The sequence below is a fragment of the Phyllobates terribilis genome, unplaced genomic scaffold, assembly GCF_046119375.1.
Source record: "Phyllobates terribilis strain yellow unplaced genomic scaffold, ASM4611937v1 Scaffold_1__5_contigs__length_1240528914, whole genome shotgun sequence".
Taxonomy (NCBI): Eukaryota; Metazoa; Chordata; class Amphibia; order Anura; family Dendrobatidae; genus Phyllobates; species Phyllobates terribilis.
The window spans coordinates 823,070,538-823,083,894 of NW_027362761.1; the positions used below are offsets into that span (position 1 = coordinate 823,070,538).

Consider the following 13,357-nt stretch of genomic DNA (forward strand, 5'->3'; position numbering starts at 1 on the left):
GGGCAGCACTTTGAACACATTTTATAAGTGGTCATAAACTTGTAAATAACTCATGAAAGAATAAAGTTATGTTAAAACCAAGCGCACCATTGCTTTTCTTATGAAATTCTCAATAAGTTTGATGTGTCACATGACCCTCTTACTATTGAAAAAAGTAAAGTTGGATCCAAAATGTCCAACTTCAAAATGGCCGCCATGGTCACCACTCATCCTTAAAAGTTTTCCCCCTCCAATATACTAATATGCCACAAACAGGAAGTTAATATCACCAACCATTCACATTTTATTTAGGTGTATCCATATAAATGGCCCACCCTGTAGTATGAATAGCTTGACTGACAGACTGCAACGAAATGAAAATGGAAGAAATGGCTGATTTTGGAACACTGTTATAGGTGATATGTCTGACAGAGAACCATGGTTTTAAATAGCAGGCCTGTAATTTACTAATACTATTCTTCACAGACACCTAGTGTGAATAGCTTGGCCGACACACTGCAATAGAGTGGAAAAGAAGGCCAATATTATCCACTTTCAGTTCAAATTTCTGGATTTTTATTGATGAAATTTGTAACAGATCTGGCTGTATACTGCAGTGCTAACAAGCAAATGGAGCAGAAAAAATGTGTACTCTGGATTGCTTTTTAAGCAAATAACCAGGATTAAGATAAAAAAAAATTGCCCTGGCCCCTGATATCTGGGGCTTTGTCTACAAATATCTGTAATTATTACAGCAGCAGCAAACAGGATGTTCAATGGACCCTCTTGCACTATATGCACAACAGTCTGCCACATACCCTGCCTGCCTGCCTAACTCCTGCTATCACCACTGAATATAGGCATCTGGATTAGTCCTCAGAAGGACTGTTAGTTCATATGGATATATATATATACTGGATATATGTTGTGGAATACCTATACTAACTATAAACAAGCAAATCTCTCCCTACTCTGCCTGTTTCTGGGGTAGACTGTGACGAACATAGAGGCGCCAGGTCTTATATAGACCTGATGACGCTGTGCAGCCAGCCAATCACTGTAATGCCATGCCACTACCAACATGGCTACGGTATTACAGTGGGTGGCAAGTAATCCCTGCATGTTCATTGGCTCTCTAACGAGCGGCAAACATGCAGGGAGGGGACCCGAGTTCCCGTCCTAGCAACCCAGAAATACTCGCGGCGCACCGAGCTTGTTGATGACCGTGATGCTCAGGCGAGTACCGAGCAGTGGCTCATCACTAGTAACCACTTTATCTTCTGCAGGTGATTTTACGGATACAACTGATTTACCTGTGTGATAATGAAAAGGACCATGCACAGTTGAGTGTGGGAAAGACCTTGATGACCAATGCAAGAAGTTAGGCCACGTTCACGTGTTCAGTATTTGGTTAGTATTTTAAACCAGGATTTGTGAATAATGAAAATTCTCTCGTCTCCCTGTCATAAAAATTAAGAAAATATTACCTCTCTAAGCCGTTCTTTCCTCTTCCCTTATCCACCATCTGTCTCTCAGTTAATTAGCATGCGCATGCGAAGTGGCTTGTAGGCAGATGCCAGTACCCAGAGAGGTGACAAACCCAGTTAAGAGAGACCTGTGATAAATTTACATCTAGCTGAGGAATATTAATTCCGGGCTTCAAAATAATTCAACAGAAATCAGCAGCCGGGCCGGCGCCCATACTGAATATGGAATATCTAAAGTTCTATATTTTTAGTGGCAGGATCAGCTAAGAAAAAATATGCTTATTTTTCCATTGCTGTGAGCCCCTCTGGGGAGCGGTAATGCAAAAGTACAAAATAACAGACCGTAGCTAGGTCATGTGTGGTATCTAAAGAGAGGTAAATTCATAATGGAAAATATGGTATCACTTTTCGGCTTCTGCGATCAACCAGCAATAAGTTATCGCAAGAACCAGCTTTTTTAATAAAAATGTGAAGGCTGGAGCCCAGCCCACGTGATGTCATCCCAGGGCGGTGTGGGGGTAGGTCTCCCCCTTCGGCATAAAAGACCCCACTGAGGATGGATCAGTATTCATTGCCGGGGCGTATAGAGACTATAAGCAAAGGATCACGTTCGATAATGGTCAAATCAAAGTGGGGCGCCCTCCTTTCAGCTATACTGAAGAGTCTCTGCGATCTTATAGCAAGTTCTTCTTTAATCATTATTTTGTGTAACTGCATATGTATTGTATTGTCTCCTTTTGTAAAACCTTTTGTATATTTTCCTAAACACTGCCTCCCTTTTGCATTAAATATAAAATGTAATAGTCCTGTTTTTTTTGTTCTGTAATCGTTCCCTCCCCCGAAGCTACCAGAACGCAAGCGTCTGACCAGGCCTGTATTATATTTCAAACTCGGCCGGTGGTAGCAGCAAATAATAATAAGTGGGCTATCGTGAAGCTGGCAGTGACCTACTGGGAGTATACACATATTCAATGCTCTGGGATCCGGAGGTGTGTATGCCATACGCTCACTGAGCACTTGACAATACCTACATAGTGAGTAATCGGGGTCGTGTGTGCACAAATCCCTGACGAAATCCTGACAGAGTGACGGCAGTGGTGGGATATTGTGTGATCTCCCCGGTGTCGTCCCTGACACTGACCATTGCATTTTAATGGAAAGGTAACCACTTTATCTTCTGCAGGTGATTTTATGGATACAGCTGATTTACCTGTGTGATCATGAAAAGGACCATGCAGAGTTGAGTGAGGGAAAGACCTTGATGACCTATGCAAGAAGTTAGGCCACGTTCACGTGTTCAGTATTTGGTCAGTATTTTACATCAGTATTTGTAAGACAAAATCAGGAGAGGAACAATCAGAGGAAAAGTATAATAGAAACACGTCACCACTTCTGCATCTTTAACCCATACCTGGTTTTGCCTTACAAATACTGAGGTAAAACACTAAACGTGTGAACTTGGCTTTAAATTGGTTACTGACATTAGCATTGAGTTATATGATCCTTTATTTAATATATTGTCTATACTTGTATTTTTACAGGATCTATTACATTTTCAAATACGTTTAAAGTACAAATAAAGGAGCAAGATAAGCAAAATATAGGAGATCAAAGAACTTGGAGAATTAGCAAGTGTATAATCCATCACAGAAGGGTTTTCTTTAATTGTTTAGTTAGTAGCCACTGTGCACAGAGCACACACGATCTCTGTTTATCCCCTCATATTTTATAGTAATTTTAATTCTTATATACTTCAATATTGCACTTGTATGAGCGCTAACATCTCTAAGGACTTACTTTATTATTTTCATTATAGGTTGTGCAGTAAACAAGTTCCATAATGATCCACAGAGCAGCAGCTGGGAAAAAATGGTTTATTAAACTATCATCATTCTGATACTTAAAATTCCACTTTCGTTGGTGTTGAGTCAGTAAAGGCGAGAGTGGACTAATATGACAAAATCATTGATATATGTATTTTCCATGTCTTAAAATAACCATGTTTAGCATGGTACAATTTAAGTTATAAAGTATATTAAAACAGTACTAGTGAAATAGCCACAAACCATGGGCCCAATTTTTGTGCCAGATTCTTCAAAACAGCACATGTGGTTCATGAGTTTTGAACAAATTCATTTGTCTTTGACTTGTTTTGTGATTATTTTTATCTCAAGAACTAACACATTTCAAAACATGGCACAAAAGTTACACCAAAATAACTAAAATCTATCCAAGAAGACTGAAGTATATTTGCGCCAAATTTAGCGATATTTTAAAAGTCAGAATACATTAATCCCCTAAAAACCCAAACCATACCCACAAACAGGTAATCATATATAAATTAGTGTTTAAAAACAGCACAAATTAAAAGAAAAATTAGCCACACATGAAAAACACCAACAATTAGACAAAGTACAAATGTGATAATAAATCCTTTTTTGCCAGTAAATTTCCAAAATGAAAAAATGCCTTTTTGTACATTTACTATTTACCTAGTAGTAGTAACCAAGATGGCCCCTAATTTTTCTGGTAAAACACATTGGACTGGAGAATTCTCAGTCCGCTGTAAAAGTTATGAGACATCAACAACCTGCTGTAGGCCTGGAACCATAAAACTTAGTTAACTTAATTGATGCACATATGCATAAAACATCCAGCAACTGGACAACTGTGAGCTTGGCCATACATGTAAGGTTTTGAACCCCTTTCCCTAGGAGTCGGATTAGAAAGTCTATTTGAAGTTACAACCATGACTGGCATATTCATAGTAGCAAATATTATGCACCTTTTACTTTGTTTGTCATTAAAGTTGTCCCCCTGCTTCACCAGTAGTCATAGCAGGTCCTCTATCCCCTAGTAGTCCCATCAGATACCAATACTCCCTAGTATTCAAAGCAGCCCCTCACCTTCTAAGTGCTGATTTATAGAGAAGTTCTACAGAATTTTTGCTTCCCCAGGAGACTTACTAGCCCTCATTCTCTCCCAGTAGCATACAACAGACTAGTAGTACATTTACAAAGTAAAAGCCTCACTTTCTTCAAAATCACAGCAGTTACTGCAGCAAAGATAATTTGTAGACTTCCTTTCTCCTCAGTAGTTAAAGGGAACCTGTCACCAGATTTTTCTCATATGAGGTAAAGCCAGTACCTAGACCAGTGATGCCCATTGGACCGGCCCAGCCCATAGGTGAGTATAATAAAAGGTCTTTTTCTTGTCTTGCAGGCTGGATTGGGGGCATGTATACAGCATGTTAGATTGTTGTATAGGAGGGCTTACAGGTTCTCGCCTTACCTTATATGGGAAAAATCTAGTAACAGGTTCCCTTTAATTCACAGCAGGAGCTGCTACTCATTAAGTACATAAACCAGTAGAGAAGAATTGGATGGGTCCTTGGCAAGGCAAGTATTTTGCAATCTCTAATCCGTGGACTGTAATTTTTTTTACTTTTTATCTTTATTTTTATTTTTTTTATGCAACTATTTTGTTATCCTAGCCCTGAACCTAACTCTATACCTAATGTTAGCATTAACCTTATCTCTAGTCCTAACTTTAATCTTAGTTCTAACCTCAACCACAGTCAGTAAATCTAGTTCTAACTTTACCCCTAGTTGTAACCCTAATCCTAGTCGTAACCCCTGTTAGGGTTAGAAAAAGTCTGTAAAAACTTAAAGTTTACTATAATGTTAGTGTTTTTTTTTTATTCAACAGGGGACATTTTTTTTCATTTGTGACATTTTCCACAACAAGTCTTTGTCTTTGTATCTCACAAAATTACAAAATGTATGAGAGGTAGGGAGCTGTGGGAGAGCACAGTGCAGTGTTTGCTATCTCATTCACTGCCTAGGGAAAGCACAATAGTAAAGGAGAGTTTGACTGTATGTGTACCTAGTTACCTACCTAATGTCCTTTTTTTCTTTGTTGGCAAGGCTTAAATAATTGGGTTGAAGAGAAATTGGGCGCCTGCCTCACATGTCACAACAACCGCACAGGAGCCCCAAGTCCATGAGTATCGACACCACTGGAATGGTGCCGGCACAGGAAGGTGAATATAAGTTTTTTTATTATATCGGGGGCAAATGTGGGGTATGACAAGGAGTTGTCAAAGTAGTCGACAACTTCTATACTTATACTGTTATACAACATTATTGTAAAAGAAAAAGTGGCAATGGACGAGGTTGTAAAAAAGGAAAAAAAATCTAAGAATGTGAGCGCTGCTAGCAATAGCAGAAACACCACCACTACAAATGGCACTAACCGTTTGGGCTGTGGTACTACAAAACACAGTTGTTTGTCTGCTGCAATTGTATTAGTGGGGAGAAAGCAGACGGTGTTGTAGAATACATGGCACATCACTCGTCTCAGTCATAGCAGGATGTTACCTCTGTCAGCAACACTGTAATCTTGAGTCGGTGTTCTATAAAAAGATGTCTGCCTGATCACAAGTGACTAAGAAGGATCATTTTTGGATCATTTCAATAAAAAAAAAAAACATGAAATGTCTGTCCAGGCACTGCATTACTAAAATGGCTGTTGCTTACTACCGCATTACTACCTGTTTCTATGATGAGGACACTCATTTTACTAAGCCTGTGTTTGTGTTTAAGGGCTTAAAGGGGTTTGGATACAATCCTAGTAGACCTCAGAGTGTTAGACATGTATTTTCAATGCAAATAGAGGCATTACAGTATTGCATTTTTTTTAAATTATTTTTAAAGATTTGATCATTTCTATAAATTACATGTGTAGGAATATTGCAGAGGAAAAGAAAATATCAGAAACCTGCAGATCTTTCACAGTATTTCTGGCCGCACCTCAACTAATACACATGCTGACCACTGCATAAGGGCACATTCACACGTTCAGTATTTAGTCAGTGTTTTATATCAGTATTCGTAAGCCAAAACCAGGAGTGGGTGATAAATACAGAAGTGGTGACGTGTTTCTATTACACTTTTCCTCTGATTTTTTCACTCCTGGTTTTAGCTTACAAATACTGATGTAAAATACTGAGCAAATACTGAACATGTGAACGTGGTAAAATGCTGTAATTGTGATGTCACCGCTGCAGCAATATCAACAAAGACCTGCAGAGTTGGAGCGGCATGGGGGAAATATGGTTTATAATGAATTTTTTTACTTAAAAAATGGCGATTAAAAAAAAATAATAATAACCTTTAAAACCTAGTTAAAAAAATAAAGATTCCAGATGTCATTTTAAATTACTGTTTAGGGCTACATAATTAATTGTACTAAATTGTACTAATCATAATAGTTTCACTAGCATGACCTGGCACATAAGATATATTTTTAGCTTTATTCTAAACCAAATGCTGAGTTTTATATTATGATAATCTCTCTCTTTTACATGGTAATTTTTTAATTACCATGTTTTAAATCATCAATGAACATTAGCAAATTAATTTTCTTTCTATGCAGCTTTAAACTTTAACTTCATATTATAAGGAGAATATTTGAATTCTGTCAAATCTTAAGAGGGCTTCTATGGGCAGCCATTCTGTCTAGCAGATCCAAGTAAAAGCTCTGGAGTTCAGGACAAAGATATGCTCTTTGCTGCATAGTCCCATGGGTTACATTTGTGGCAACCTCATGTGGTGTACGGCAGAGGTTGGACTCCTGGCAGTGTATAATATGCCTCACAATGGCCAAGCTTTCTGTCACCATGAGCCGCTTCCCCTCTCAGATTACACGCACACAAAGTTCCACAATATAAGGTTTGCACAGTAGCTGCCTCTAAGTAGAGGATGATGGTGGTGGTAGTAGTTTGTGCAACAGAGCTCCAATCATGAAGAAGCCGTGTGAACTTAAAGAGAAGTCTCTTTACTAGTGATAAAGGGGAAAATAATTATTTACAAATAGTGTTGAGCGAATTTGTTTGGCATTTCAAATTCGGTTTCATGTACGGGGTTCCGACTTGTTCGCGCCAAAAAAATGGTTTTTGATCACATTTTATTCATATTTTTTAGAGGCAGAATGAATATAAACCAGCAATTCAATTATTGTTTTTATTTTTTGCACGGTTTACCTGGCGGTAAAAGTAATACGATTTATTATTCTGATTACAGCATTGCCAGATTTATATAGTTTTTTTGATGCTTTGCTTCTTTTACAGAGTAAAAACAATACTTGACAAAAATTAATTTGTTTTTGTAATGTCATATTCTGAGAGCTGTAACTTTTTTACTTTTTTGCCGAATCAGCCAAATTAGGGCTTGTTTTTTGCAGAACAGTTTGGCATTTTCATTGGTTCCATTTTTTTATATGTTTTTTTGATCTTTTTTATTACATTTTTTTGTTTGTCAGTGTGATGAAAAAGTAACATTTTTGACTGTTTTTTTACGGTGTTTACCAAACAGAATAAATAATGTTCCAGTTTTATAGATTGGGTCGTTCCATTTGCGGCGATACCAATTACAGTGGGGAAAATAAGTATATAATACACTGCTGATTTTGCAAATTTTCCCTTCTACAAAGAATGGAGTGGTCTGTAATTTTTTATCGTAGGTACACTTCAACTGTGAAATACAGAATCTTAAAAAAAAATCAAAAAAATTACATTATATGATTTTTACATAATTAATTTGCATTTTATTGTATGAAATAAGTATTTGATACAATAAAAAAACAGAACTTAATATTTGGTACAGAAACCTTTGTTTGCAATTACAGAGGTCGGACGTTTCCTGTAGTTCTCTGACCAAGTTTGCATACACTGCAGCAGGGATTTTGGCTCACTCCTCCATACAGATCTTCTCCAGATCTTTCAGGTTTCGGGGCTGTTGCTGGGCAATGTTGAGTTTCAGCTCCCTCCAAAGATTTTCTATTGGGTTCAGGTCTGAAGACTAGCTAGGCCATTCCAGGACCTTGAAATGCTTCTTATGGAACCACTCCTTAGTTGCCCTGGCTGAGTGTTTCGGGTTATTGTCATGCTGCAGGACCCAGCCATGATCCATCTTCAATGCTCTTACTGAGGGAAAGAGGTTTTTGGCCAAAATCTGGTGATACATGACCCCATCCATCCTCCCTTCAATACGGTGCAGTCATCCTGTCCCCTTTGCAGAAAAGCACCTCCAAAGTACGATGTTTACGCCACCATGCTTCACGGTTGGGATGGTGTTCTAGGGGTTGTACTCATCCTTCTTCTTCCTCCTAACACGGCGAGTGGAGTTGATACCAAAAAGTTCTATTTTGGTCTCATCTGACCACATGAACTTCTCCCATGTCTCCTCTGGATCATTCAAATGGTCATTGGCGAACTTCAAACGGGTCTAGACATGTGCTGGTGTGAGCAGGGGGACCATGACGGCGTAGTGTGTTACTAACGGTAATGTTTGAGACTGTGGTCCCAGCTCTCTTCAGGTCATTGACTAGGTACTCTTGTGTAGTTCTGGGCTGATTCCTGACCTTTCTCAGAATCATCCTTACCCCACAAGGCGAGATCTTGCATGGAGCCCCAGGGCCCAGACCAATGAAGATTGACGGTCATCTTGTGTTTCTTCCATTTTCTAATAATTGTTCCAACAGTTATTTCCCTCTCAAGAAGCTGCTTGCCTATTGTCCTGTAGCCCATCCCAGCCTTGTGTAGGTCTACAATTTTGTCCCTGGTGTCCGTAGACAGCTCTTTGGTCTTGGCCATGGTGAAGAGGTTGGAGTGTGATTGATTGAGTGTGTGGACAGGTGTCTTTTATATAGGTAACTAGTTCAAACAGGCACAATTAATACAGGTAATGAGTGCAGAGTAGGAGGGATACTTAAAGAAAAACTAACAGGTCTGTAAGAGCCAGAATTCTTGCTGGTTGGTAGGTGATCCTATGCGTATTTAATGCAATAAAATTCTATTTAGTTATTTAAAAATCATACAATGTGGTTTTCTGGTTTTGATTTTTAGATTCTGTAGTAGTGTGCCTATGATAACAATTACAGGCCACTCCATTCTTTGTAGGTGGGAAAACGTGCAAAACTGGCGGTGTATCAAATACTTATTTTCCATCATTGTGTTTTTGTGGTTGTAAGATTCCTGAGGAAAAATTTTGATAACTTTGAAATGCGTCGATAATAAAACCACATGTCTTCAATCTCTATGTCTCCTAGATCCTTCTTGTGGGACTTCACCAGCAGTGCAGAAAAGGTACTCAATTTTCCTCCACAGAACTCTCTTGTTTTTCCTACCCATGGGTCTGCAACAGCTGTTCTACCAAAGTTTTGAAATTGTTGTGGGCTATACAACCCTATTTGGATTAAATCCTATTCCCCAGCTCCTGATGGTATATACAGCATAATGTAGTGGCAGAGACCATGATTCCAGTGGCACATACTGGGCTGTGTGTTGCAGTTTAAATTAAATCAGTGTTTTTTCAGAATAAGGATTATCTCTAGAGGACTAGTGGTCTCATGCCATGTAGTCCTCCTGCTCTGTGTAATCCCACCCCTACCACTAATTAGTAGTTTTCTGATTAGCCACAATATACACAGAAAGCTGTCAATGGTGTAGGTGGTGTTATAAGGGGCTCAGCTTTCAGATAACTGCTATATCTGCAGCAGAGTTATGTTTATCAAAATTATACCAAGGGGATCAGTAAGTGACACATCACTGGAATCAGGGTCTCTGTCTCTACATTATGCTGCTCTCAGATTATATAACAGGAACCTGGTGACAGATTCTCTTTAATAGGTAATTCTCTCACCTCCTTCTAATTGATTTTGCACTGGTGAGTAATTTTTTGGTACATAATACACCAGAAAATAGTTTCATAAGTTGCTTCTGTAATGCAGTCAAAATTACATGTGTGGTTTTCAAATTCATAACATCTAAAGGATATTGATGTTTATTAGCAGTGTTTTTGCAACTAAACTACATTTTACCATGCACCCATTAACAAACTGTCTTTAATTGTAATCAAGTAAAAAACCACACGAATCTGCATGCCGTCATGATTTTGGTTGCATCACAGTGAACCCAGATCTAAACTTAGGCCACATTCTAAAATTATTTTTTTCCCTTTAAGGTATTATCATCTGTATAGCCCAAAAAATTGCTTAACCTTGCTGTTTTAATTGTTATTTGTATTTTTTTAGAAACAATGGAAATAATTAAAATTTAAACATACGAAGAGATTTTGCCATACTGAAATGACAGATGTGTAATAATTCCAGAATGTAGCTGTTCCTTTCTGCATCTAATGTGACAGACAAAATCATCAGGTTGACATTTCAAATCATGTGTTTAATGTGCAAATGTCTGTCTCTTTGACAACCCATCTGCTCTTTCCAACATGAATTGTTACTTTGCTACCAATACAATGAAAGAATTGTATGAAAGAAGCATAAAACTACAAGTTATCATAAGAATAGGTTTTATCCAATTTTTAGATATCATATGTTATTCCCTTTATCAATGTTTTTGATAGTTCATGACAGTATACTGTATTATTGCAAATACAGATGTGAGGCTCGATTCGTGGAGGATTGAGTTTGAGTCAAGGTTTCATCCAAAGTCTAACATTTTGAGATTTTATTTGCAGTTTGCATAAAAAAACTTGCCTGGCACCATTTACCACACTGCTGAAGCTTTAGAGAGTGGGCGAATGTATTTTAGTATGGCCATGTGGACTTTCCTATTATGCCCGGCAGCTATGACATCTAGTAGATTATCATACCTTGTACACTAGTGGTCAGTACCTGGGCCATCACAGATCAGCGGTTCCCAGGGGAGCACAGTTTGAACGGCAGTGTCATTTTCCATCTCCAGATTCACTGGGTAAGTCTCTCTCTTTTGTAGTGTGTAAGCTCTTATGGTCAATGGGGTCCTCTCTCTCCCTCTCTTTCTCTCCTGCAGAGTGTAATCTCTTATGGTCAGTGGGGTCCTCTCTCTCTCCCTCTCTTTCTCCCCTTCAGAGTGTAAGTTCTTATGGTCAGTGGAGTCTTCTCTCTCTCTATCCTGTAGAGTGTAACCTCTTATGGTCAGTGAGGTACTTTCTCTTTCCTGTAGAGTGTAACCTCTTATGGTCAGTGGGCTCCTTGCTCTCTCTCCAGTAGAGTGTAAGCTCTTATGGTCAATGGGGTCTTCTCTCTCTCTCCCTCTCTTTCTCTCCTGCAGAGTGTAAGCTCTTATGGTCAGTGGAGTCCTTTCTCCCCCCTCTCTTTCTCTCCTGTAGAGTATAAGCTTTTATGGTCAGTGGGGTCCTCTCTCTCTCTCCCTCTCTTTCTCTCCTGCAGAGTGTAAGCTCTTATGGTCAGTGGGGTCTTCTCTCTCTCCCTCTCTTTCTCTCCTGCAGAGTGTAATCTCTTATGGTCAGTGGGGTCCTCTCTCTCTCTCTCTCCTGTAGAGTGTAAGCTCTTATGGTCAGTGGGGTCCTCTCTCTCTCTCCTTCTCTTTCTCTCCTGCAGAGTGTAAGCTCTTATGGTCAGTGGGGTCCTCTCTCTCTCTCTTTCTCTTCTGTAGAATGTAAGCTCTTATGGTCAATGGGGCTCTCTCTCTCTCTCTCCTGTAGTGTAGAATGTAAGCTCTTATGGTCAGCAGGTTCCTCTCTCTTTCCTATAAAGTGTAAGCTCTTATAGTCTACTGGGTTTTCACTCTCTTTCCTCTCCCCCATTGTATTTTCTGATCAATTACAAGCTTTCCAGTATTTAGATTTGCACAAATTTATTTGCTAGGAACCACATTTTTTGGGAAAAATTTATCGAAGCTGGCACATTCACATTTCTAAAGATGCGCTCATCTAAAGTTATAATACATATACAATATTTTGCTAAAATTCACCTTACCATTATCCTCACAAATCTTAGGATTTTAAAATGCTACCAATTACCATTGGTTCCTGGATTTAAGCATCATGGATGTTTGAAGGAAAATCATTGAATTAAAATATGCATCTCTTCCACATCCTCACAATTTTTTTTCTTGCATTCATACCATTAAAACACAGACTCCACATTTCACTTGAACTTAACTTCTGTATATAAGTGCAGTTGTATATAAGTGCCACCTTATCACCTGTTTTAAAGTGTAACCGTTCTTTTAATTTTTATTTCAGAAATCAATAGTACACATGAAAATAAGCAGCTTTGTAACATATCTTATCAGAGAGATCTGCTTCTTTCTCTGACAGAATTGATCAGTTATTATCAAAATTCTCAATTCTGAGTTAAAATCTGTATTCAGTGAAGATAAACTTTCCCATTACTGAGATAGGAGATGGCAGTTACTACAGATACAATTCTATGTAGATAGGAGGAGGGAGGAGCTACAGGCAGGGCTCCTCCTTCCTCCTCCCCCTCCCAGCTGTATAGAATCTTATTAGTAGCCATTTCCTCAACTCACAAAAAACAAGCCCTCATACGGCTAAGTGTATGGAAAAATAAAAAATTTTTGGCTCTTGGAAGAAGGAGAGGAAAATAACTGAAAAACAAACAAAGGAAAAATCACCCGGGGTGAAGGGGTTAAACTGTTTTTTTCATCCAGAGTTTTATTTTGTTTTAGTATCGTTAAACTTTTCAATATTATAAGCAAATCGGTGTTTAAGTGTAAATAGTTCACTACAGCATTGGTCTGGTATGCTCACTATATAGATGACCTTATCATATTAGGCGCTGATATGAATACCATATCAAACTTCATTAGCCATTCCCCTTTATTTAGAATTTACTTTTGAAAATCAGAATTTAAAAGTGCATTTTATGACTTTTAAGATTGAAGGAAATGCCCCAACAGGATTTTTTTCTGTAACATATCCCAAAATAATCTTGAAAAACAACATCCTAAGAGAGAATTCATGCCATATATGAAAAGTAAGAAGAGCCATTCCAATTGGCAAACTAACAAGAGCCAAGAAGAATTGCTCTGATCAAATAAAGTGGAAACAAGAATAAGAAAA

At 38.4% G+C, this 13,357-nt stretch overlaps 1 protein-coding gene across 3 annotated transcripts in view; it reads right to left on the reverse strand.

The window, feature by feature from the left end:
• GC (GC vitamin D binding protein) overlaps nt 1-13,357 on the reverse strand; it is a 338,037-nt gene that overhangs the window by 209,312 nt on the left and 115,368 nt on the right. The gene's annotated exons all lie outside the window — the stretch shown is intronic.